The sequence below is a fragment of the Lontra canadensis genome, unplaced genomic scaffold (assembly GCF_010015895.1).
Source record: "Lontra canadensis isolate GAN:19392208 unplaced genomic scaffold, GSC_riverotter_1.0 scaffold51, whole genome shotgun sequence".
Taxonomy (NCBI): domain Eukaryota; kingdom Metazoa; phylum Chordata; class Mammalia; order Carnivora; family Mustelidae; genus Lontra; species Lontra canadensis.
The window spans coordinates 6620527-6644810 of NW_022631045.1; the positions used below are offsets into that span (position 1 = coordinate 6620527).

At 37.4% G+C, this 24284-nt stretch overlaps 1 protein-coding gene across 4 annotated transcripts in view; it reads right to left on the reverse strand.

Moving 5' to 3' along the window:
• Positions 1 to 19512, reverse strand: part of ENOX1 (ecto-NOX disulfide-thiol exchanger 1) — a 283781-nt gene extending 264269 nt beyond the window's left edge. For 2 of the 4 annotated variants that reach the window (XM_032873967.1, XM_032873962.1), the window contains exons 1-2: positions 19368 to 19512; positions 2458 to 2573 (exon numbers count right to left, since the gene is read on the reverse strand). The gene's annotated coding sequence lies outside the window, so the exon portion shown is untranslated. The remainder of the gene's footprint in view (positions 1 to 2457; positions 2574 to 19367) is intronic. The other 2 variants (XM_032873965.1, XM_032873963.1) reach the window with 1 other exon arrangement.
• Positions 19513 to 24284: the final 4772 nt, after the last annotated feature.

Here is a 24284-nt window from a genome sequence, read left to right on the forward strand (position 1 = left end):
ATGCATACTACAGCATATTAATTCTGAGTAGTCATTAAATACATTTTCTGTTATCAGTGGCATGAACAACATTATATGCAAACATTCTTCAAGAGGGTAGCAACTAAAGTTTATGTCTGGGATGCTATGGGCCTGACATTTTCCTATGCCTTCTTACACTTTTAAATAATCTTCTCTGCTAATAGGGGCGCTAGGTTTGGTTCCCATAAATGAGTCAACTTTACTCCCAGACAATTAAGCAAAAGAACAGCAAACAAAACTGCCCGGGGCGGGGGGGTAGGTTTTTCCAAAAGGAACTTTCCTACCTTTCTATGGCAATTTTTTTTTTTTTTTTTTTAAAGAAGACATTAGTGAAACACAGCTCCGGTAAAACCGTCCAAAGTATAAGGCAGTGAATATTCATTATGTGAAAAACTGATGCATCTCACTCTGTGTTTTGGGTCACCTGTGTTGCCTGAGAATATCCAAAGAAGGAAATTATTAAGGCACAAAGTTATTTTGTAAAGAATATCCTACCATGCTCTCTTTCCTTAAATGGTAGTAATCTAAGCCATCAACTACCACTGGGATTCTCTAAGCTAGCATACAGTGCCTCTGTGAAAGCAAGTAGATATACCGAAGACTTTATATACACACGTGCACATGCACCCTCTTCCTTGATTGACTTCTGCCATATTATCTTGTTCTTTTATTAATCAATCAGGCCCTTTAGTTTCTGTATCCAGAAGCAGTGCAAGTAACTAGGTGTGACCACCCTCCCACCCCCAAGTTGGAGAAAAGCATTTGACACTTTTTGCACTTTGCACATTTAAAACTCAATGTAAGGTGACAAGAACATTAAGCTGCCCAGTGAGCAAAATGTGAGACTAATCACTATCTGTTCTTATCCGTGGGTACAATAATTGGCAAATTAAAGTGCTTGAGAATAGTTGGCCCACCTGCATCAAAAAGCATCACTTTGAAACAGCTAATGAAGATGAATGCACCCACCAGCTTTACTGACAAGTCCTCCAAACACCAGCGGACTGGAAAAGCAACATTACAGCCCCCATCTAATTGACTGTAAAGAATGCAACATGTAGACTTTTTGTTATTTAAAGGGGTAAAATCCAAACCCCTTCAGCATGTTTTCTAGACGTACTGGTGGAATTAAGTCTAGTACTTATCCCCCAAGACCCAATGCTTTTCTTTTTATCCTAGAAAACTGCAATCAATTCGCCTACTAGAATGTTGAGTTTGTAGCTTTAGAACAGCCAGATTCAAATAAATATAAATGCCACAAAAAAAGGACATAACTTAGTTTTAGTAACCTTGCTACTGTCCGTTCCTCCACCCATCCATTTATCCATTTACTTGACATGTACTTAATACCTGCTCTGTCCTAGGTATGTCTTGATATTTGGCACAAAGAGATGAATGACATCTCCTTAGGGGGCTTGCCAACCCCCAAAGGGGGTTCCCTGCATACAAACAGCAAAGAGGGATGACACGTTATCATGGAAATACTGCCAGAGCATCTCCCTCCCCTTAGAGACTTTGTGGAGAGGAGACTCTTGAGCTAAATTCTAGGATGATCTAGGCATAAAATGGAGAGTTTTTGAGGCTGAACAAACTTGAGAAAAATCTTCTAAGCTGAAAGAACAGCATGGGCAAAATCAACACAAAGGTCATGGTCTGCTTGAAGGAAAGAAATTGCCTTCAGAATATATGATGGAAATAAATACAGGAGGCAGGAGATCAAGAGATGATGAAGGGACAGGGAGGCAAAGGCGAGGATATAAAGGGCACTGGAAGACATGTCAAGGAGTTTGGGTTTGCAAAATCCGGGCCAGATAACCCTCGATCCCTAGGGAGGGAGGGAGGTGGGACAAGGACGGAGTGGAGGGAGGGGGAGGCCAGGGAGTCAGGACTCTGGATCCTGCAACTTTACCTGAAGCACAGCAGCTTGGTGAGTACCTCTCTTATACTGGGCCTTCTTCATTTTTTAAATAGCTCTTAAAATTTGAACTAGTTTTACAGAAAAGTTGCCAAGATATTACAGAGAGTTCCCATAAATGCTTCACCGAGTTTCCCCTAACATTAACCTTTTACGTTACTGTGGCACATTTGTCGTAATCAAGAAACCAATACCAGTACACTGCTATTAGCTAAACTCCAGCCTTCGTTCCTATCCCACCAGTATTTCTGCTAATGTACTTTCTCTGTTCCAGCATCCAGTCCAAGATACCACATTGCGTTTCATCATAACAGTTTCTCAGTTTTTCCTTGTTACTCATGACCCTGACAGTTTTGAGAAATATTAGCCAGTTTTTTAGAGGAAGTCCTTCACTTTGGTTTTGTCTACTGTTTTCCATATGACCAGACTATGTTTATGAGTTTGGGGAGGAATACTGCAGAGATAAGGTACATTTTTTCATCAGGTCACAGCAGGAGCTGTATGATATCAACAAGACTTACCACTTGTGATGATAACCTTGATCACTAGTGTTTACCAGGATTCTCCTCTGGAAAGTTACTCTTTCTCTTCTTCACAAATTCTCTTATTGGGAGTCAGTCATTAAGTTCAATTCCCACTGGAGGATGAGAGTAAACTTTACTTGCTGGAGGAAGCCACATTTGCCTTTGCTAGGTGGAATTATTTTATAAGGAAGATTTGTCCCTTCCATTCTAGTTATTAATTTGTTCAACCATTTATTTATATGGATGAACTCATATATTTTTGTCTTATACTTTCAATTGTAATCCAATACCACATTATCTATTTTGTTGCTCAAATTATTCAAGCCTTGGTCACTGGGAACTTTTTTAGGTTGGCTCTTATGTCCCTTTGGACATGCCCTCATTCTTCTGGTTCTTGAGTGCCTTATTGCTTTGGGGAATAACAAATGCTCCAAGTTTCCATTGTATTTTTCCATCCTCAGCCCTAGAACCAGCCACTTCTCCAAATATTCCTAGTTCCTTTAATTGGAGCATGATATTTAGAAACCAGTATTTGGGCACTGGTGTTTTAGCTACCATGGGGGTAGCACTGCCCCTAGAGCCTGTCAGCAGGAAGAGCTAGGGAAGGTATGGAGATATTCAAGCCCAGGTATACACACATAACCACAATTGTTCCTATACCTGTCCATCAGTATATATATATTAGGTTACATATTCCTATGTGACATATCTGACTCTAATCCAGCACTAAGGTTTTCATTCCAGCCTCCCCTCCTTGCTTATCTGCAAATGCCGTAGCAGGGAGAAAACTAGCTCTTACCATCCATTTACTGTTTTGTTCAACTCCAGGATTTGAACCTGAAAACAGATTTCTACTACTTTAAAATAAGAAGAAAAGCTTGAAAACAGATACTCTAAGAGAAGGTCATTAGATTATTTAATGTATAAAGGTACCATAATTATATTTGTATTTTTAGAAATGTTACCCTAAAATGAGTGAGAGATGGCTCAAAGGGGCTGAGCTGTGAGGCAAGGATGCTGTGATTCTCCACATGGAGGGTAAGGACCTGCCATAGCTATGGAAATACAGAAGAAAGAATCAACTTGAGAGAGATTTTAGAAGATTAATGCATTGAAGTGATTAGATGTGGAAAGTGAGAGAGATAAGTCAGAGACAAATGTGGATTAAATAATGGGGTGTCCAATGTGCTTTTATCTGAGTTAGACAAGACACAGGAAAGAAAGGGTTCGAGAAGGAAATAACTCAGTCTGGGGACTTTTAAGTGGAATATCCATGCAGACATGCTTCAAAGGCTTGCTGGAATGAGGTTCGGATTTCAGGAGAGTTGTCTAAGCTGTAGAAGTGAATTTCAGGGTTTTCGGCCCAAAAAAGAAGATGGAAAACCTTGGGACTGGATGAGAAGGCCAGAAATGTATGAAGAATAAAGAACAGACCAGAGCAACAGCCTATCATGACAGATACATGCTGAATTCTAATACAAATCATGGAAAATGGAAAGGACTTTTGAATTAGATAGTATATAGTGTTACAGAAATGTATAGCCTTATTTTTTTTCTTTTCAACATCATCATTGTAATTTTTCTGTTTTCACCAAATCATTTCATGGTTTTTCTAGGCACATAGGAAGACTATAATTCCCACTAGTCCTTGCATTTAGGTGTAAAGGTAACTAGTTCTAGACAAAGGAATGTGGATTGCCACATGCAGCCTGAGCCCTGAAAAATCTTCTGTGGGATCCTGTACTTCATTGTCTATCCCAGTGTCTACTTCATTGATAACCAGGTACAAGGTAAAGTGAAAGATTCAAGAATAAAAGAGAAAAACTGTATGAGTCACTTAATGGATAAAGAAGAAAACTTTGAGAAAATTAAACATCTATTTATAATAAAATAATAACCAACTAGGAATGGAAAAGAACTTTTCCAATCTGATAAAAAGCATCTCTGAAAATCCTACGGCTAAAATCTTATTCAATTTTTAATACAATAAAAGAGTCCTCAGGAAATCAGGAGCAAGGCAAGGATACCCAATCTCACCACTTCTTTCCCGGGATGTTTGAACCACTACAATAAAGTAAGAAAAAGAAATAGAAGATAAACATTGGAAAGAAACAAAACTGTCTCTATGTGCATAGTTTATATTTAAAAATCCTATGAAATCTACCAAACAATAATTATAGCTGGTAAATAAGCTTATAAAATCGGTATAGTTTTATTTTTATACTGAGATATATAGTTCACATACCATATATTTAATCCTTTTTAAGTGTACAGTTCAATGGTTCTGTGTATATTTACAAGATTGTGCACCTATTTATTATCCTTATCTAATTTCAGAATATTTTATCATCTGAAAAGGAAACCTGTACCATTAGCACTCACTCTCCATTCCCCCAAGTCCCTGGTAACCACTAGTCTACTTTCTGTCTCCATGGGGTTGCCTTCTCTGAACACTCCACATAAATGGAATTAGACAACATGATGTCTTTTTTGTCTGACTTCTTTCCCTTGGCATTCTGTTTACAAGTTTCATCCACATTGTAGCATTTATCTGTATCTCATTCCCTTTTTTGGCCGAATAATATTCTGTTGTATGTATATGCCACATTTTTTTTATCTATTCATTAGCTGTTTGGGTTTTCTATACTTTTAGCTATTAGGAATAATATTGTGATGAACATTTGTATATGAGTTTTTTGTGTGAATGTATATATACAGATATGTATTTTTAAAGATTTTGTTTATTTGCCAGAGAGAGGGCACAGCAGAGAGAGTATAAGGAGGGAGAGTGGCAGCTAGAAGGAGAAGCAGGCTCCCTGCTAAGCAAAGAGCCAGAAGAAGGACTTGATCCCAGGACTCTGGGATCATGCCCTGAGCTGAAGGCAGATGCTTAACCAACTGAGCCACCCAGGTGTCCCAGTGTGAACATATATCTCAGTTCTCTTGGTTTTATACCTGAGAGTACAATTTCAAGGTCAAATGGTAATTCTATGAATAACTTTTTGAGGAAATGCCACACTCTGTTCCAAAATGGTTATAGTATTTCACATTCCCACCAAAAGGAATAATGGTTCAAAATCTCTACCTCCTCGCCAACACTTACTATCCTCAGTTTTTTTTTTTTTTATTATTATAGTAATCCAAGTGGGTATGAAGCGGTTTTACTGTGGTTTTCATTTATGTTTTCCTAAAAACTAATGATTATATTTTGTGTTATATTCATACATTCATAGATTGCCATCTCAACATTAGTCTTCCAGAACATGTGGTGTCTCTCAATTTAGGTCATCTTTTTTTTTTTTTTTTTGACATTCCTTTTTTAGTGTTCACTGTCCATGTATTATGCTTATTTTGCTATACTTATTCCTAAGTATTTTTTTTTAATTTGATGCTATTTTAAATGGAACTGTTTTCTTAATTCCATTTTTAGATTGCTCATTGCTGGTGTATAGAAATATAACTGGTTGTAATACACTGATCTATCCTGCAGGCTTTCTGAACTCATTCATTAGCCCCAATGGTTTTGTGTGTGTGTGTGAATTCCTTAGGATTTTGTCTATATAAGACTGTGCCATCTGTATTCAGAGTTTGTTTTATATGTCCCTTTCCAATTCAGATGCACTTTATTTCTTTTCTTGCCTGCCTTGGCTAAAACCCCCAGTATATTATTGAATAGAGGTGGCAAGAGAAGATATCCTTGTCTTGTTCCTCATCTTTGGTGGGAAACACTTTCAGTCTTTCACCAATAAGTACGATGTTAGTTGTAGGTTTTTCATAGATAACCTTTATCAGGTTGAGAAATTTTCTTTATATATCTAGTTTGTTGAATAGTTTTATTATGAAAGGTATGGGTCAAATGTTCTTTCTGGGTCTACTGAGATGATCACATGGTTTTTGCCCTTTTTTCTATTAATATGGTATCTTAAATTGATTAATTTTTGAATGTTGTACTAGCCTTGCATTCCTGAGATAAATCCCACTTGCCCATGGTGTGTAATTCTCTTCACATGTTGTTTTATTCCTAAAGAATATTGGTCTGTAGCTTTCTTATATTTGTTTGATTTTGGTATCAGGATAATACTATAATTATAGTTTTTTATGTTAGCAGTAAGCAATTAGGAGATAAAAAAAATCAAAATTTCACCTGAAGTATTAAAAATACTTAAAATTCTTAGTAATATGAAACAATAAGCATATAAGAATTTTACACAAAAACTACCAAATATTGCTGATAAATACTAAAGAAGACCTATCAAAATGGAGAAGGTATATATGCTTATGAATTGTGCTTATGAATTATGCTCATTATTGATGATACTCAAATCTTCCCAAATTGAGACTTAGATATAATATATTCCCAATCAGAGCCCCACTAAGTTGATTATTGTTAGAAACTGGCAAGCTAATTCTAAGATGTATACAAAATTTCATAACAACTAAGAAAGCTAAACCAATATTGTAAAAGAAGAACAAATATGGAAGTCATATATATGTATATGTGTGTGTGTGTGTATATATATGTATATATATTTTTTTTTATATAGTAAACCTCAAAAATAGAAGTACAAACAACCCAATATAGATATGGGAAAATAATTTAATGGACATTTTATGAAGGAAGATATATGAATGCCCAGTAAGCACATAAAGAGGTTTTTCAGATATGAGTCATCAAGAAACATACATATTAGATAAGGAAGTACCACTAAAAACCCATCAGAGTGGCTAAAATTTAAAAGACTGATAATACCAAATGTTGAGGATATAGAACAACCAAAACTATCATATGCTGTATGTAGGGATGTAAAATGGTGCAACTGCTTTGGACAAAGACCTGTAATTTCTTGTAAAACTGAATATGTACCTACTATGACTTAAAGTCCACTCTTCAATATTGACCTAATGGAAATGAAAGCCTACATTTACAAAAGGACTTGTTCAGGAATGCTTATAATAACTTCACTTATTAAAGTCAAACCTGCAAAGAGCAAAGGTGTTCATCCATTGAAGACTGGATCAATGAACCGTGGCATATTTATGGAATAAAATATTGGTCCACAGGTAATAGAAATGTACAGCATAGGAAACAGTCACCAAAACTAAAGGACAACCTACAAAATGGGAGAAGATTTTTGCAAATGTTTTATCAGATGAAGATGGATATCCAAAATCTATAAAGAACTTATCAAACTCAATACCTGAAGAATAACCCAGTCAAGAAATGAGTAGATGACATGAACAGACACTTCTCCAAAGAAGACATATAAATGGCCAACAGACACATGAAAAAGTGCTCAACATCACTCGATATCAGGGAAATACAAATCAAAACCACAGTGAGATACCACCTCACATCAGTCAGAATGGCTAAAATTAACCAGGCAAGAAATGACAGGTGTTGGCGAGGATGCAGAGAAAGGGGAACCCTCCTACATTGTTGGTGGGAATGCAAGCTGGTGCAACCACTCTGGAAAACAGTATGGAGGTTCCTCAAAATTTGAAAATAGAGCTACCCTATGACCCAGCAATCACACTACTGGGTATTTACCCCAAAGATACAGATGTAGTGATCTGAAGGGGCACATGTACCCGAATGTTTATAGCAGCAATGTCCACAACAGCCGAACTGTGGAAAGAGTCCAGATGTCTACCGACAGATGAATAGATAAAGATGTGGTGTGTACGTATCTGTGTATATACACAGACACACACACACACAATTGATATTATTCAGCCATCAAAAAAAAAAAAAAGAAATCTTGCCATTTGCAACAATGTAAATGGAACTAGAGGGTATCTAAGTGAAATAAGTAATCAGAGAAAATTATCATATGATTTCACTCATATATTCACTCATATATTTAAGAAATAAAACAGAGGAACATAGAGAAAGGGAAGGAAAAATAAAACAAGACTTGATCAGAGAGGGAGACAAACCATAAGAGACTCTTAACCATAGGAAGAAAACTGGGGGTTGCTGGAGGGGAGGGAGGTGAGGGTATGGGGTAACAGGATGATGGGCATTAAGGAAGGCATGAGATGTAATGAGCACTGGGTGTTATATACGACTGATGAATCACTGAACTCTACCTCTGAGACTAATACAGTATATGTTAATTAAGTGAACTTAAATAAAAATTTAAAAATTAGAAAAAAAAAAGAAATGCACTGATAAACTCAGGAACAGAGTCATCTCAAAAACATTATATTATTTGAAAGAAACCTGACACAGAAGAGTATGTGGTATATAATTCTGGTTACATAAAGTTCTAAAACAGAAGTGACTTACTCTGGATGTGAAGAGGGCTGGGGATTTGCTGGGAAAGGGTATGAGGGAATTTTCTGAGATGATACAGATTTGAGCACATTTGTCAGAACTTACAGAAATGTATACTTAAGATCTGTGTTTTTATGTAAATATATATTTTGCCTAAAAAAAGAATTATTAAATAAAACGCAAAGTTTGAATTCTAGTAATGATATATAACCCAAAGTATTTGGGGGTAAACGGTAGTGGTGTCTACAACTTACTTATTAAAATGGGTCCAAAAATTGGATGGATTTGTAGATGGCTAGAAGGACGGAAGGATAGTGGTGGGTACATGAGTGTTCACTAAACATTTCTTCCTACCTTTTTGTATGGTTAAAGATTTTCATAATAAAATGCAAAAGAAAAAATTCTTAAAAACGGAGTCTTTCATAATAAATAATAAATGAGTTTTAAAAAATCAAAAGGAAAAAAGAAAGCAATCCCAGCTCTGTAAGATACTAGCCATGTGAATTTGGCAAACTATTTAATAGTCTAAGTGTAAATTTCCTTATTTATAAAATGTAATGGGATAAATAATACCTCGTATAAAGGATTGGTAAAGGACTAGACTTGCTGATATATGTAAAGAACAGTTCCTGGGATAAATAAGCACTGAGTAAATGTTTTAGCGACTATTTTTAGTGAGCGTGGAGTGCCTGTGGCCATAAACCCACAAAAATAAGATGTCTCAAAAACAGAAGAGGAGGACAGTGTTTACACATTTCGTGAAAGCAGTTGTTATGCTTGTTGCATAGATAAAGTCAGATTCACTGTGATTTTTTCCAATGCATGAATGTCATTTATTAGGACCTCAAAGTGAATGAGTTAGTAGAAAGGAAATACTATATTTTTGAAAACCCATAAAGCGTATTTTTAGAAATGGTATTTCCTTGACTTTCATTCCAGGAAAATGCTAACACACGGCATGAAGCGTGCTGGGCCCAGAAAAGCGAGCCTGCCAGATGCCACAGCAATAAATAGAGTGAGTCCTTGGAGAGGAAGCGTAAAGCGAGAACATGTAGCATTATGTCTCCCAAACCCTTCCCATCTGGTATTTAGCCCACTGAAGTCATGGGGTTTTGGGAAATTCACCCTTGTAGGCCACTTTTAATTAATTTTCTTATTTATTTGTTCAGCAAACACTTAAATCACAGCCTACTTTTGATGCGTTCTACTACGCATCGCCCTCCAGGACCTAACCAAAATGAAGCTGGATAAGGTAATCTTGGGGGGGAAAAGTTCTAAGTGCTGTAAAAGAAGAAAATAGTACTATTTACATCCCTCCACCTCCTTTTCAAGATTCACTTTAAAAATACGATTTTTAGCATTTTTAATCAATAGATGAAGCAACTGCATGTTTTCCTAAGTGACAGAAATTGTCAGACAGGAAAGAAGGTAGCAGAATTTATGTGGGTTATATCCTACTTTGCTGAGAAGTGTATAAATAAAAATACATTTTTATAAATGATATTTTCTATAGTGCTTATAAACATCATTTTTATAAATGGTTATTGTAAATGGAAGTGGAATGTCTTCATGTTATATCTTTTACTAACTTGAAATGTAGCAATGTTTCTAATAAGAAAACTGACCTCTAGAATGTTGAAAATTGTTTCATCTTATTATCGCTGCTGTTTTGGGGTTTGTCAAATACATATACTTTTGATAATTCCAAGAAACTGTGATTAATGGATTTTTGCCCAGGATTTTAAAACAATAAAAGAAATTCTTTTTAAATGAAAGGAGAAGTACATTCCATTCCCTCAACTCATCTTTATTTTGGGATTATACTTTCTCCGCTAAACTTGAAGATGGAATTTCTAACAGTGATGGCATTGTTCAGTAAATAGCACTCCTTTGTGTGTGTGAAACATTTCAAATGAATGGAAATGGTCTCCGACTTTTTAATCTGGAAAACTTTCACCTATAGTATTTATTCAAATCTTGTCCATATTTTCAGGGAAGAATTTAGAAAAATGTCTTTCTCATAAAAATATGTCACTCCCTTGGGTCTATTTAAAAAGGAACTCCCTCTCCTACCTCCAGTTTGCAGGCACATACACACATAAACCCAACGCTATCAATAGAAGCTAAAGATAAAATTAAAGAGACATTGGCAGCATGCCAGATTCTGGGATAAGAGGGAAGAGGAAGCTGGTTGGCAGTCACCTCTCCCAGTTCTTATCTTTTCCTCCCACTTCTCTCTTGGGCTGGGGCTCTGCAATGTCCATACTCTATGACTTCTTTCTTGAGTGAAGACGCAAGCTGGGAGTCAAGTGTCCTATGCTTTAATGTCTTATTATCCTTCCCCTCGAGTGAAACCTTACTGCTGAGGGGAAATAAAATGTTACATGTAAATGAAAACGGTCACTTGGAAATCATCTTTCTGGGTTCCATCACTGATACACCTGTAATTTTAAAACAGCCTTTTAATTTAAATAGTAAAAATTTGTCAGACAAGTATATTAAGGAGATCTATACTCAAAGTTTACCACTGACTTTAGGCTAATCTACTGTTTTCTAGATTAATACACATTGCTGGGGTACCTGGGTGGCTCATTTGGTTAAGCATCTGCCTTTGGGTCAGGTCAGCATCTGCTTGGGGGCTTGGATGGAACCCCCCAGCGGGCTCCCCAGTCAGCAGGGAGCCTGCTTCTCCCTCTGCCTCTGCCAGCCCCCACTTGTGCTCTCTCTCTCTCTCTCAAATAAATAAAATCTTAAAAAAAATTAATACACATTGTTCAGAATGGTAAAAGGCCAAACTTCTGTAATTCCTCTCAGTGTGGATCATCTTAGAATAAAATTATTAGGAAGAAGTTAGGGATTCATGAAGAAGGATAGAGAGGGTTTATGTTGTTCTTGAGATTTTTACTACTGTATTTACTACTGTATCTACTTGAGAGGTTATAACTATACTGAGATTAAACATCACATAATTCCAACAAGTGTGCTGTCTCTGATTCACCCAGGCTAAGCAGGTTTCCTCATGTTAATTTTGTCTCTCTTACAATCATCCTCAAAATTCTTTGTCCTTCCTTAATTATTTATATCTTTATCTCAAGTAGTAAGATCACACTTGAAATTTACAAATTTGCTAGGTTCCTAACACTTATTAGTTCTGTTTTCTGCCTAGACTTGTTAAGCTAATTTTGTCTTCAACACATTCAGGAATAATGCATCACTTATCTTTACATTTTGCATAGTTGTTTCTATTTTGAAGAATCCAAATTTAGGTTTCAATTTGCTCAAAATGAACTTGCTGATCAAATCTGAATCAAAAACCAGACTGATTTTTTACTCTTTTCCATTCCATTTCAAATGTTAACATACTTTCTCAAATAACATTTGGAAAACTTATAATCCAACATTACGACCAACTGTCTTTCTACCAAGCCAGGGGTGGCCTGGTTATTTCTTTTCTCTAAAAAAAAAAAAAATTCTATGGACTCTGATATAAAATAAAAAGAAAAGAAATATAAAGGGATGACAGCAGGCCTATTACTACTGGGTACATTTCCTCATTTTCTTCTGTGGCTCCATGGGGCTGGGATTAGAACCCTGCTGTCCCACTCCAGCTCCTGGGAAGATCAGCCCAAAGAGGAAGGGAAGAAGGCTACCAATTTGGTGACAACTGGAGCTGAGTCCCAGTGCAACATCATGAAGGCAGATAGATGGATAGAGCAGATATCTCATTTTCTAAAGCAAGATCTGCCAAAATGAAGGGTGTACGATTTGTTGGAATTCCACCGCACTTAGTAACAAATATGCCAAATGAGAACTGGGGTCATCTGCAGATCTATCATTATCATGGGTACTGACACAACTCATAATTTAATGTTAGAAGATAGCCCTAATGATCTCACACTGGGAATATTTGTACTACTAGAACAATCTTAAAAACAGATTGAAGATTGAAAGCATTTCCCTGCTCCTTCCAGTCATACAGCAAAGCCTGAGTATTATGGGGAGGCCCAGCAGAGCAGCTATAGGTAATGTGTGTAGGCATTTCTGACAGAAACTCTATTTTCTGAAGACTTACACTCAGGTACAAAAGTCTGCTGAAAACTAAACGTGGCCCAAATCTCAACTTAGTAGAACTCCATCAAATACAGAGAAAAATAAAGGTTAAGGGGGGTGAAAAACCCTATGAACTTGACTTTCAGAAAAGACCACACTTGCAAGGGAGAACAAAGGAAATCTCAATACTTATTAATCTTTTTATATAGAAAATTACATTTGGCAAGTGGTAAGAAAATTTACAGTATAATAATTTCCAGCATCTTGAAGGGACTAAATAATTAAAAAGAGTGAGAATTGAACCCAGGAAAGGTTCTGCAATTCTAGAAATAATTGCTTTACTCCTGAATTTTTCCAAGTTGCATTTTTTTAGTGGTGTCAACTGGGTCAGCCCACTGTCATATTCAGAAATATGATTTACCAAAAAAAAAAAAAGAGCTTTAATCCCTTAGAATAACAAAACAGAACCGAATATGAGAGTGGCCCAAACTCTAATACACAGAGCTGTTACAATTTTAAGGAAGTAGACACTAGTTTGGCAGCCCGGAAAGATCTGGGAACCCCGAAACTGAGACTTAAATCTAATAACTCTCAAGAATTAATGCTCTCAGTTAACTCTGATCTTTCATTTGTGCTTATACCTCAGTTTTCAATCACAGGAGGTCGAAATGTTGAAGCTAAGTGTTCTGGTAGATGAAAGATGATTACTAGGAAGGCTAAAATACCTCCAAGTCAAATGACCACATAACCTCTACAAATATTTATTACTGTAACCTCTACAACAATTTATTACCCTGTTTATTCATTCAACCATTCGACAAAGATTTATTTAGCACATGCTAGGCAAAACACTCACAAGACAGCCCTAAAATCTACTAAAAAAGTACAAATATGTATTCTTTTGAGGATTTTTGATAGTACCCCTTTTTTGAAAGCACCATACATTAAACAAACATTTAACCTTAGATCTGGAAATTTTTAACATTATATCTACCTTTTAAAAAAATCATATGCATTTTTCTAATGTTGTTATGAAACCAAGAGATGAAAGGAAATATTTGCTTGCTCCAATGGAAAAGAAATGGCCTCTAGGACTAGGGGCCCCCTGGGATGGTGGAGTATAAAACCCTATGCAAATTTACTTGAAAAACTCTCTCTTGTGGATGCCAACTGAAGGTCAGAATCTGAGGGCTGGAAAGGAATCCCTTCTTCCTTCTTGCATTCTCTCTCTGTCTTTGGTGTATTTCTTCTGTGTTTTCTCACAGTCTGGACACACTTATCCTTGAGTGAGATGGAATGGGCGAAGCCACATTTGAAAATGCCTGGCGGAAAAATCAGGAGGGAAAGAGGAAGCCACATCTACCAGTAACAACAGAGCAAGAAGTAGAAGAGTTTGCTGACAAGAAGGAAGAAAACGTTTATTTACAGAATTTAAAGAACAAGTATTTCTCAAGGGCCTATTCCAGTGTCAGGCAGGATATAGCCACACCACATATGAAACCCTAGGTTCTCTGTGAACGATAAAAGATTAAAAAAAAAAAAAAAAAGAAGAAGAAGAAGCCTGTAAATGCTCTGTTATGAGACAGTAGATAGGCTTTATTTGGGAGACTAAACAATAATTAACTACTAAGAATGAGCCAGATGTCCATATATTAACATAATTTTAAAAAGTGTTGAGGAAAAACAAGTTGCAAAGGTACAAATTCAGTATGATCTCCAACATTTAAAAATAATATTCCAATATATACAGGGACAGACTTATATTAGTTATGGATATATATCTATATGTCAACATCTATACCTCCATAACCAGTATATATAATATGATATAACACAATATAAATGGAACAATAGACAATAATTTTATTAGTGTTAATATTACCTCTGGGGAATGGATGAATAGGAAGGATAGTGATTTTTTTTTTAGCTTTAAAAATAAAAAAGAAATCCAAAGCAAATATGATAATATAAATATATTAAAATATGGGGGTGGATATATAGGCTTTTTAAATTTTCCGTAAGTTTAAACTACTTCATAATAAAAAATGTAATTTAAAAAATTTTGTGGTTTAAAAGAAAGATGCGGTAGAAATTTAGGCAATTAGAACAAACTATTCTTGTAAGTCCAATTTTCTTACTTTTGAGCCTAGAATATACAAGGCTGATTATTTTCCATCTTTAGCAAGAGGAACAATGGAGAGTTAATGTAGAAGAAAAAACTGTCCTTGATATAATAAGTCAGTGGCACTTTTGGAAAATGAATGGTAATTTCCAGATGGAAGTGAATTATCTGAACATAATTATATTGAATCCTCTAGGTTTAAAAGAGTGTTTCAATCATATATTATCCATGTAAGTCACTCTTTTCTTCCTTATGGGGTGTGAATGTTAGGTTTAAGGGATGGATACCGCATTTTCACTGCTGCTAAAAATGTATAATTAGAGTCTGGATTTTGGAATAACAATTTAAACATTTAAAGTATTGATTAGCTTTTCAAGACCATACTCGACTTTTTTTTTTTTTTAACCCCTCATGAATTCTGCCTGTTCTTTCAAAATTACCATTAAGCATTTTCCTAATGTAATTCCAAGGAGCTCACTGGGTCTGAGGTACTCTAGCAGGAAGGAAACTTGAAAACATTTTATTAACTTTGGATCATTTGCAATTCTTAGAATTAATAGCAAAGAGCCAGAGAGTTTTTTGGTTTTGTTTTTTTTACATCATAATGGCGAATAAGCCTGAAATGTTTCACTAGTGAGGCGAGAGTCATGAGATATATTGTTAAATATGAGGGGTGAAAATATATCACAGACACAAGTGGTATTACTCAGTACACATTTTTCTGAAAAAGTAGTCTCCATGCATGAAGATTAGATATATACCCACAATAAGAGGGCATATTGACCTATAATTTTCAATATTACATCCTTGTATTTTTTATTATATGCTATTTTTCAGCTAGTAGAGGAACATGGTCTCATAAAGCTAATATTTATTCTTCCATGTTTATACAGCTAGTAGTGCATTTCAGGAAATGAGAAACTCTGAGAAGTCAAATATAACTTGGTGTCTTATGCACAAAAGAAGACAGAACAGGAAAATCACCATGTTTAAAGAATCTGGCTGAGGAACTTAGTCATAAAGCTTTCAATAATTAAATAACATAAGATAAAGGAAGCCTTTGATGCTATTATTTCTCTCTTCATACATGTATGCATTTTTGGATATGATAAATCTTCTCATGTAGGATTCATCAGTTTACTAGAAAACAGAGTCCTCTAGTCAAGTCTATTTCCATCAACTCTGTACTTAACATGTGTATTTTGTAAGAAGGTAAGGCAGATATTAAGTATAATCTATTAAAACAACCCCGATACTCCTACTTAGAATTGTATCTGTAAGTCATGAACACGTCACATTTTGTTCATAAGTAACTTCTGTACTAGGGAATTATATGATTTCTTATGTTAATTTAAAAAAATTCATAGTGAATGAGATTTTATTTTTCTATGAAAAGGTACCTATATTATGGTAAATATCTCAAAAAAGCAGAGCCATTTAAAAAAACATTTCAGAGAGAGAGGGAGAGAGCTCTACATATTACATATTACAATGTATTTCTAGGATGAGCTTTTTTTAAAAAAGATTTCCTATTTTAGAGAGAGCACATATGCACGTGAGAGTGAAGTGGGGGGCAGAAGGAGGGGGAGAGAGAGAATCTCAAGCAGACTCCCTGCTAAGTGCAGTGCCCAAAGAGGGGCTCGATTTCATCATCCCACGATCTTGACCTGAGCTGAAATCAGGAGTCTTAACCAACAGAGGTACCCAGGAGCCCCAAGAAATCAGAGCCTTAACAGACCTTCTGAGGGAGAAACTACCCGAAGTTCAATTGTTTCTACATTCTTTCAATTTACAACTTTCCTTGGGACCTTGGAAAGATCCAGAAAGATAAAAGGCATCAAGTCATTTCCCCATTCTCTGCTTGAAGCATGGAGTAGGAGTCATCAATAAGCAGTGAGGGAGAAAGGAGAAATGTTGACAGAGGGCGGGTGAGGCAAGGGATACTGGACTGCAGGGAGGGAGTTTCAACTGCAGTCAGGAGCCCTTTAACCTCCCCAGAAACTGATCCTGGAACTTCTGGGGGAGCCCGTGACATGGAGTAGGAATGTGGAGTAGAAACTAGGGTACACAGTGAAAAGCAAGGGAAGAAATATTCCTTTGTTAATTACTTAACCTTTTTCAGTCTCCTCTCAGATGTCAGCTTGTCTACTTTTTTCTCTCTCGGTGACTGAACTAACACCTCTGCAACATCAACCTCACTATTTCCTCTGGGGTCTAGGTCCTGTCTTTTCTCTAAATCCTCAGAGCTGTCGTCTCTTTGCTATTTTTCTGCACTGAGTTCTGGTATTATCTTTCCCATAGCCATGTTCCCGCATCAAACAACACTGATGTCATTTAAACACTAAACCAGAAATTCTAGTTTATACATGCATGTTATTGTTTCTGGAGAACTGAGAAATAAATGTAAGCCCAGAGTAGAAGTATGATGGACTGGGCAGAGAATGGTACCCAGTGTTAAAAACTGGGGTTTAGGCCCAGCCCCACCCTTCGCTCAACTCTGCCAGTGTCAGCATCGTTAATTCTAAGTGAGGAGTTTGTGGTCTGGGCAGTCCTGGTCCTCTGCAGCCAGATGAGAAGGAGGTCAGAATCTGGATATCTATTGCAATGACTGGAGGCTGAGGGAGCTAACTACTCTTTGGTTCCTGGAAACCAGGGCCATTGGCCATTCTAAAACTCACAGGACAATCTTGCATCATAAAGAACTGCCCCCCCTCGAAATGTCAATAGTGGCCCCACTGAGAAACACTAATAGATGATGTTTAATGCTCCTTCAATCAGTCTGGATTCCTAATCTTAAATGGATCATAGAGATCTTCAGAGTCTCAGAAAAAAACTGAGGATAAGTAAATTTTTGGATTATACAATTTCATAGAAAAAGTTCACAAAATGGGTTCCTTTCTCCTGAAGAGGAAAAGGATGATTTGAGAACTGAGTCTTTGATGAGACAGGAGGGCTCTGATGAGTAAATTCTCTCTCTCCCTGGGAGAAGGATGCGTTGTCATGCTGGGTGGTCAGGGATTGCTTTGGCTTTCTTGACAACAGGGTTTCTAAGAATGGAGACTCTATTAGGTTTCAAAAGGAAAGAGGATACCTAGGTATGAAGGTTGGAAGACAAATAGATTCTCATTGGTTTCAGACAGTTCAAGTGGGATCTTGCTTACAGATGAGTAAAGAATGTTTAGGTAACTTCTGAAGTCCTTTCTAGCACTTCTGTTTCTATGGATATGCTTATTAGGTTTCTACACCCTACAATTTACTACCAAATGGACGGACTGTAGAGTTAAAGGTGGAGGCACAACTTCCCATCCGCCCTCCCTCTTTCCCAGTATGTCCTGTGTGCCTCACCCTTCAAAGTGAGCCAATCAGGCCGCCCAGTGAGGAAGGGTGCAGTGGGAGAACTGGAATCTGGCCTAGCACTGCAGTGAAATCTACTTTGATTTCTCAGCAGAAATAAAAGAATTAAGAAGAAAACCCACAGAAAAGGGCCATTAGAGGAAAAAACATTGGTCACTGTGGACAGAATAAAAGTCCAACCAAATGAAATAAACACCTTTGGAAAAAGACATGTCATTCTAGGGAAAGTATGATGTTGCTTCTTCCTTCCTCTTCATTGAGTTTTTGTCCACTCAGTGGGACCAAGCTTTACCCTCTCCCCTTATTTTCCACCTACGAAGGATGCATGGGTTGAATTCAGCCTTTAGGTAGGTCTTTGTCGGAAAGTACTTTCAAAATAAAAGTATTTTCGTTGGTATGATCTCAACAGCAAAACATGTATTTCCAAAATAAGATGTTTGCTTTGCTAGCAAGCTTTTTTTTTATTGAATAAGCAACATTATTGTTAGCAAATTTTTAAGCTGTTAATATATACATATTAAAAAGCAATAACAACAACCCTGTTCTATCATTATAAATCACAGGGTGAGTTCCCCTTGGTAGACCTAACTGAAAACATTCAGGCGATTGAGTCTTTCTAATTGAAAAGCTGTTGTCATTGTCGTCATCATCATCATCATTATCATCATCATCATCATAGTTGATACTGACCAATGCAGTTTTGAATTTTTAATGCTTCAAGATATAATTTATCTACAAGGTCTCTAATTGATATTACTTAGATACTCAATTACATATCAATTAGATACTCAATATAAATTTATTGAATCTATTCAGTTAGAATTTATGAATGAAAAGACAATTTTTTTAAGCCAATGTGGGGGATATTTTATTTCTAATATCCTTATAACATCCTACAGAGCATATGATAATAAGTATGAGAAGTAGAATATTAAATTTCTTTTCATTTGTATCTATCTCCCAAGGAAATCAAAGGATTATAATCTGTGCATAATCTATTTCAGAGTTCTTATTACAGTAGAGCAAGATTATGATCCATTTTAAAAATATCCATCAAAATTAATAATATCTTCACTAAGAAAAATAAAAAATATGAACACAAACCTTAAGATCTCCAGCAGATCAGAAGACAAATATGTTCTCTGGGGACCTGGTTGAAACAATATATTCACAAAAGTCTTTTAAATGGAAGCTCTTCACAGAGGGAGTCCCATGGAAGATAACAGTGTTGCTCTGACAGGCCAGATGCTTCTGGAAGAAAAGAAAAGCACGCTATTAGGAAGTATCCAAGTAATCCAGTTACTGCCAGTCTCAGCCATCATGGTCTGTATTAAAACCTACTGCTATTATTAATATAATGAATTCATTTCTGTTATCTTATTACCCCCCCCCCCAATCTTAGTCACAAATGGCAGGGTCAGACGGTACTCTCTCAGTCCTATATCTAAAAACCTTTAAAGATGAGGAGTATTGAAGAACTGCGCCTGGGGGATGAACACAGAGGCAGCAACTCTGGTATTTAGGGAGTGCCCACCAGCACAGCGAGGGGCTCTGTGAGGGGCTGCTTATATCTGGGCTCTTCATCTGAACCACGGGCCCGCCAGCCGAGAGTACTGGCTCCATTTCACAGATGAGAAAACTGAAGTACAGACTCCTGAGGTCAGGCTTAGAACCTGGGTCTGTCTAAGCCCCAAGGCTTCAGGGCTGGCTTTTTCCCTCTTTCACTCTGTGGCCTTTGTGGTTTAGAGAAACATTTCACAAGCAGAATTGACAAGACAATAGACAAGGCTGCAATTTATCATAGTAATTCAAATATCATCAAATTCAGATGTTTTCTTTCCTAATTTGCTTTAGTTTTATGTATAATCCTGTCTTAATTTAGTCACAGAAATACAGACTCTCCATTCTAAACAGGGCAGTTTGTCTTCCATTTTGTTCTTTAGGTAAGGAGAGAAAACCCACTGGCAACTCCGCAGGCCCCCTGTTAAGACAGCCATGTCCGTTTGTGTGCTGTGCACCATCTGGGGGATGCCGTCCTCTTCCTCTGGGGTCTCTGCCTCACCCCCTGTTCCTTACCCAGGACAGCAAAAGGGGAGGGTGTGCCTGCTACAGTTGGGGCTGGAAGCTGCTGCTTCCATGGCATCTCAGTGCTATTACTGTATCTCCTTGTGGCCACGTCCTTCTGAAGGTGACTGGGCAAGGCTTGGCAGGGCACCATCTAGATTTCCATTCTCCTTCTTAGTTAAACAGCAACGTGTCTCCGGTTGCTCCAGTGCCAACACAGAGCAGCCCTCAGCCTACCCTCCACTGGAGGTCCCAGCACCCCCTCTCACAGCGTGTTTCAGGGTCACTGCCTACCAATTAACCACGTCAAAACCTCCCTTGAAGTTCTAGCTTTTAATGCCACTGACTTCTGAGTATTGGGACTTTTAGTTCATATCCACACCACATTTGGGAAGCTCCTCAAAAAAGCTGGAGAATGATGGAGCAGGAAGGTCACACGTAACTGTAAAAAAAACTTATTTTATTTTTGGCAACAAAAGCTTAAGTCATGAATAAAGGGACAAGGGGAAACGATTGATAGCACTTTCAGAGTTCTGTAGGACTGGAGTCTGGGATTATTACATAGGGGAAAAAGAGAAAAGAACAGAGCCAAACAGAGCTAGTTTATCTTTGCTTAAAAGAAAGAGGAAGAGCTTGACAAAGAACTGGGAAAAGGAGCTATTTGGACCATAGGATCTAACCTAAATGACAGGGATAAAAATAAACAGAAACTCTTCTTAACACCTCATATACTAGCATTCTGTTTTCTTCATATCCCTCAAAAGCAAAGTTTTAGGAGATATGCCTGTACACTTTGCTTCTCATAAAATCCAAATGGCAGTTTTCAAATATTCACTTGGCCACTGTTGACTGCTCATTTCTTTATGAGTCAATCAGTAAGTCAGCAAACTCCAGGAATATGTAAATAAGCAAGGTAGTCCTCCTCTCATACCTGTTAACTTTCTTGCAGGGGAATGTGAGTAGGATGTCAAAAATTTTAAGAAGGCAGTTCTAATAAGTGTTTGAAATAATGCGGTCTGGGGACACCTGGGTGGCTCAGTGGGTTAAGCCTCTCCCTTCGGCTCAGGTTCTGATCCCAGGGTCTTGGGATCGAGCCCTGCATCGTGCTCTCTGCTCAGCAGGGAGCATGCTTACCCCCCTCTCTGTCTACTTGTGATCTCTCTCTCTCTCTCTCTGCCAAATAAATTAGTAAAATCTTAAAAAAAAAAAAAAAAAGGCAAGGAAGAATGGGGTCTGGACCAGACTGCCTAAGTGTGCTCCTGTTTCATCACTTACCAGCCATCTGAACTGGGGCAAGGTATTTAACTCTTTGCCCTTAGCTTTCTCATCTACCAAATGCAGAAATGATATATTTCCCATGCAGGTTTTTTTTTTTTTTAAAGATTTTATTTATTTATTTAACAGGGAGACAGATCACAAGTAGGCAGAGAGGCAGGCAGAGAGAGAGGAGGAAGCAGGCTCCCCGCTGAGCAGAGAGCCCGATGCGGGGCTTGATCCCAGAACCCTGGGACCATGACCTGAGCTGAAGCAGAGGCTTTAACCCACTGAGCCACCCAGGCGCCCCCCATGCAGGTTTTTGTGATCATGAAATCAGATCACCTAGAGAAAGTGTTTGGCACAACGAGTGGCACATAGTCAGAACCCAGCAAATATTAGGGAGAAGTAATATTCCTGCTGTGTAGCAGACCATGATGATGTCAGCAAGGCAAAAAGTGCCCCAAAGCTTCAGTGAGTTGGAATCCTCTCTGTAGGGGCTGAAGGCAATCAAGAAGGCAGCAGTGGAAAGGTAGCATTCAAGATCCACCATAACTAAACACGCACAAATGACTAGGCTTTTACAGAAATCCTCTTTAAGCTGGAAAATGAGCTACTTTAGGGAAAAAAAATAGGTCCATGAAATTAGACATTATTTCCCAGGATATGGTGTGAAAGTAGGTATCTGCCATAACAACACAGCCAGGGAATGATACAAAGAAGAAAATCTATGTATTGCTACTAAGAAAGATACAGTATCTTGCCAAATCCCGTTTTACTCAATTGTAATCCAAAATGACACCATGGCTTTTAATGGAACTTGGCAAGCTCTAGATATACCACTTTTAAACTTAGCTTCAAATTTAAATCACAGGGCTTGTGACTCAAATCTCCAATGTGACCTTTACAGGTTCAAGAAAACATGTCTGTCATTGTGCAGAGAAACTATACACCCTTTTATTCCGGGAAGTATAATGAAAAGATGTACTATATTGTTATAAGCACAGAGCCACAGAATGATTGTGATTTCGATTCTTGAGAAGCAATGAAAACAAAGACTTTATTTGATTTTGCATCATTCATTTAGAAATGTTGTCTTCTTCCATTAATGAATATTCTTATTCCCCCCTACTCTGGACTTTTTAACTCAAAAGAAGCTTAGCAGGAATCCCATCATTTACATTTTTAAAATGCAGTCCCTCTGTAGTCTCTTTTCAAGAGCTTACTGAGCCATGCTACTTTGTCCTTTGCCAGACACATACAATATTGCACTAAACAGAAGAGCTAGAAGCACAGTGGCTTGAATTCTCCCACATCCCCCCTGCTTTATGGCCCAGGGAGGTCTGCATTAGGAGAATGAATGAGCCCACAAAGCTTCTGGTAGCATTGTTCCCTTCTCACCCTTCTTCATCCCTTCCACTGAGATGGGAAATCAAACCAATGCCTCTTCCCATTCATCCAACTCATGACATTATACTTTATGTACTTCCCTAAGCTTCTAGCTGGTTTTCTTTCTTGTAGCTCATCCTGAAAACAGTTCAGAGATCAGTCATCCTCTCTGACTGGTCTAGGGTAGTGACAAATATTTGGAAGAAAAATGAATGAATGACTACATAAATGAAATAAAACACAACCCTAATTATGTATATTCACTACCGAAGAACCTACAATGGTGCCCTATTGTTTCAAGGATGAGTTCTAAGTTCCTCAAATCATGACCTATTTGGCGACTGGAATGGTGATTTTACAGAGTTGGAGAAGAAGACCAGAGTGTGAACTCCAGAGTTGCAAACTTGAAATTCTGTGGTGTGGCTCAGAGCTTCCAGCAGGGTTTTGATGTGGAGTTTGATGTAGTGTGTGTTCCTAAAAATGAATGTGGCATCAGGGGTCAAAATGAGGGGGGAAAAGGGCAGGACTGCTGCAAAGATAGTGAATTTGAGAGAAAGCAGTGAAAATACTGAGGAAGGACTAGACAGGAGAAAAAGGCAGGGAACAGAAGAAATTCCATCAATTCGGTAGAATTCATAGTAAGATAAGAGAAGTGGTAAAAAAATGTAAGAATAGTTTGAGCCTTGGCCTATAAGAACACTGACAAAATGTAGATTTCATGAAGGGATCTGGCATGTGTCTGCATGCCTGGGGAATGGAAAGCAATAATGAACTCTGCTTGGAGGTGCGGAGTTTGAGAAATGTGACATTCCTTCCTATGCTTATGAATACTGCAAACCCAAGCTTTGATAAATCTTTCCCCAAAGACCAGTTCCGAATTTCAAAGACGAGGTCTTTATTTTTTTCCAACTGGGATATAATTTACATATGGTAAAAGGCACAGATCTTTAGTATACAGTTCGGTGAGCTTTGTCAAAGATACACTCCCAAGTAAACTACATACCAGTTAAGATAAAGAGCATTTCCATCACCCTAGAAAGTTATTTTCCAGGCAAGTCCTCCCGAAAGGGGAGTTCTGATTTGTGTCACTATAGATAGTTCTGTCTATATGTGAACTACGTATATATAGAATCATATGGTCTATATTCTTTTTTGTCTGGCTTCCTTCGCTCAACATAATAATGATGATTTATTCTTGTTTTTAAATCTATTAGTTAATCCATGAGAATTACTCCATTGTGTAAATGTGTAGTATTCCATTGCATGAAAACACCATGCTCGTATTGACGGACATTTCAGGCTGATCCAGTCTAG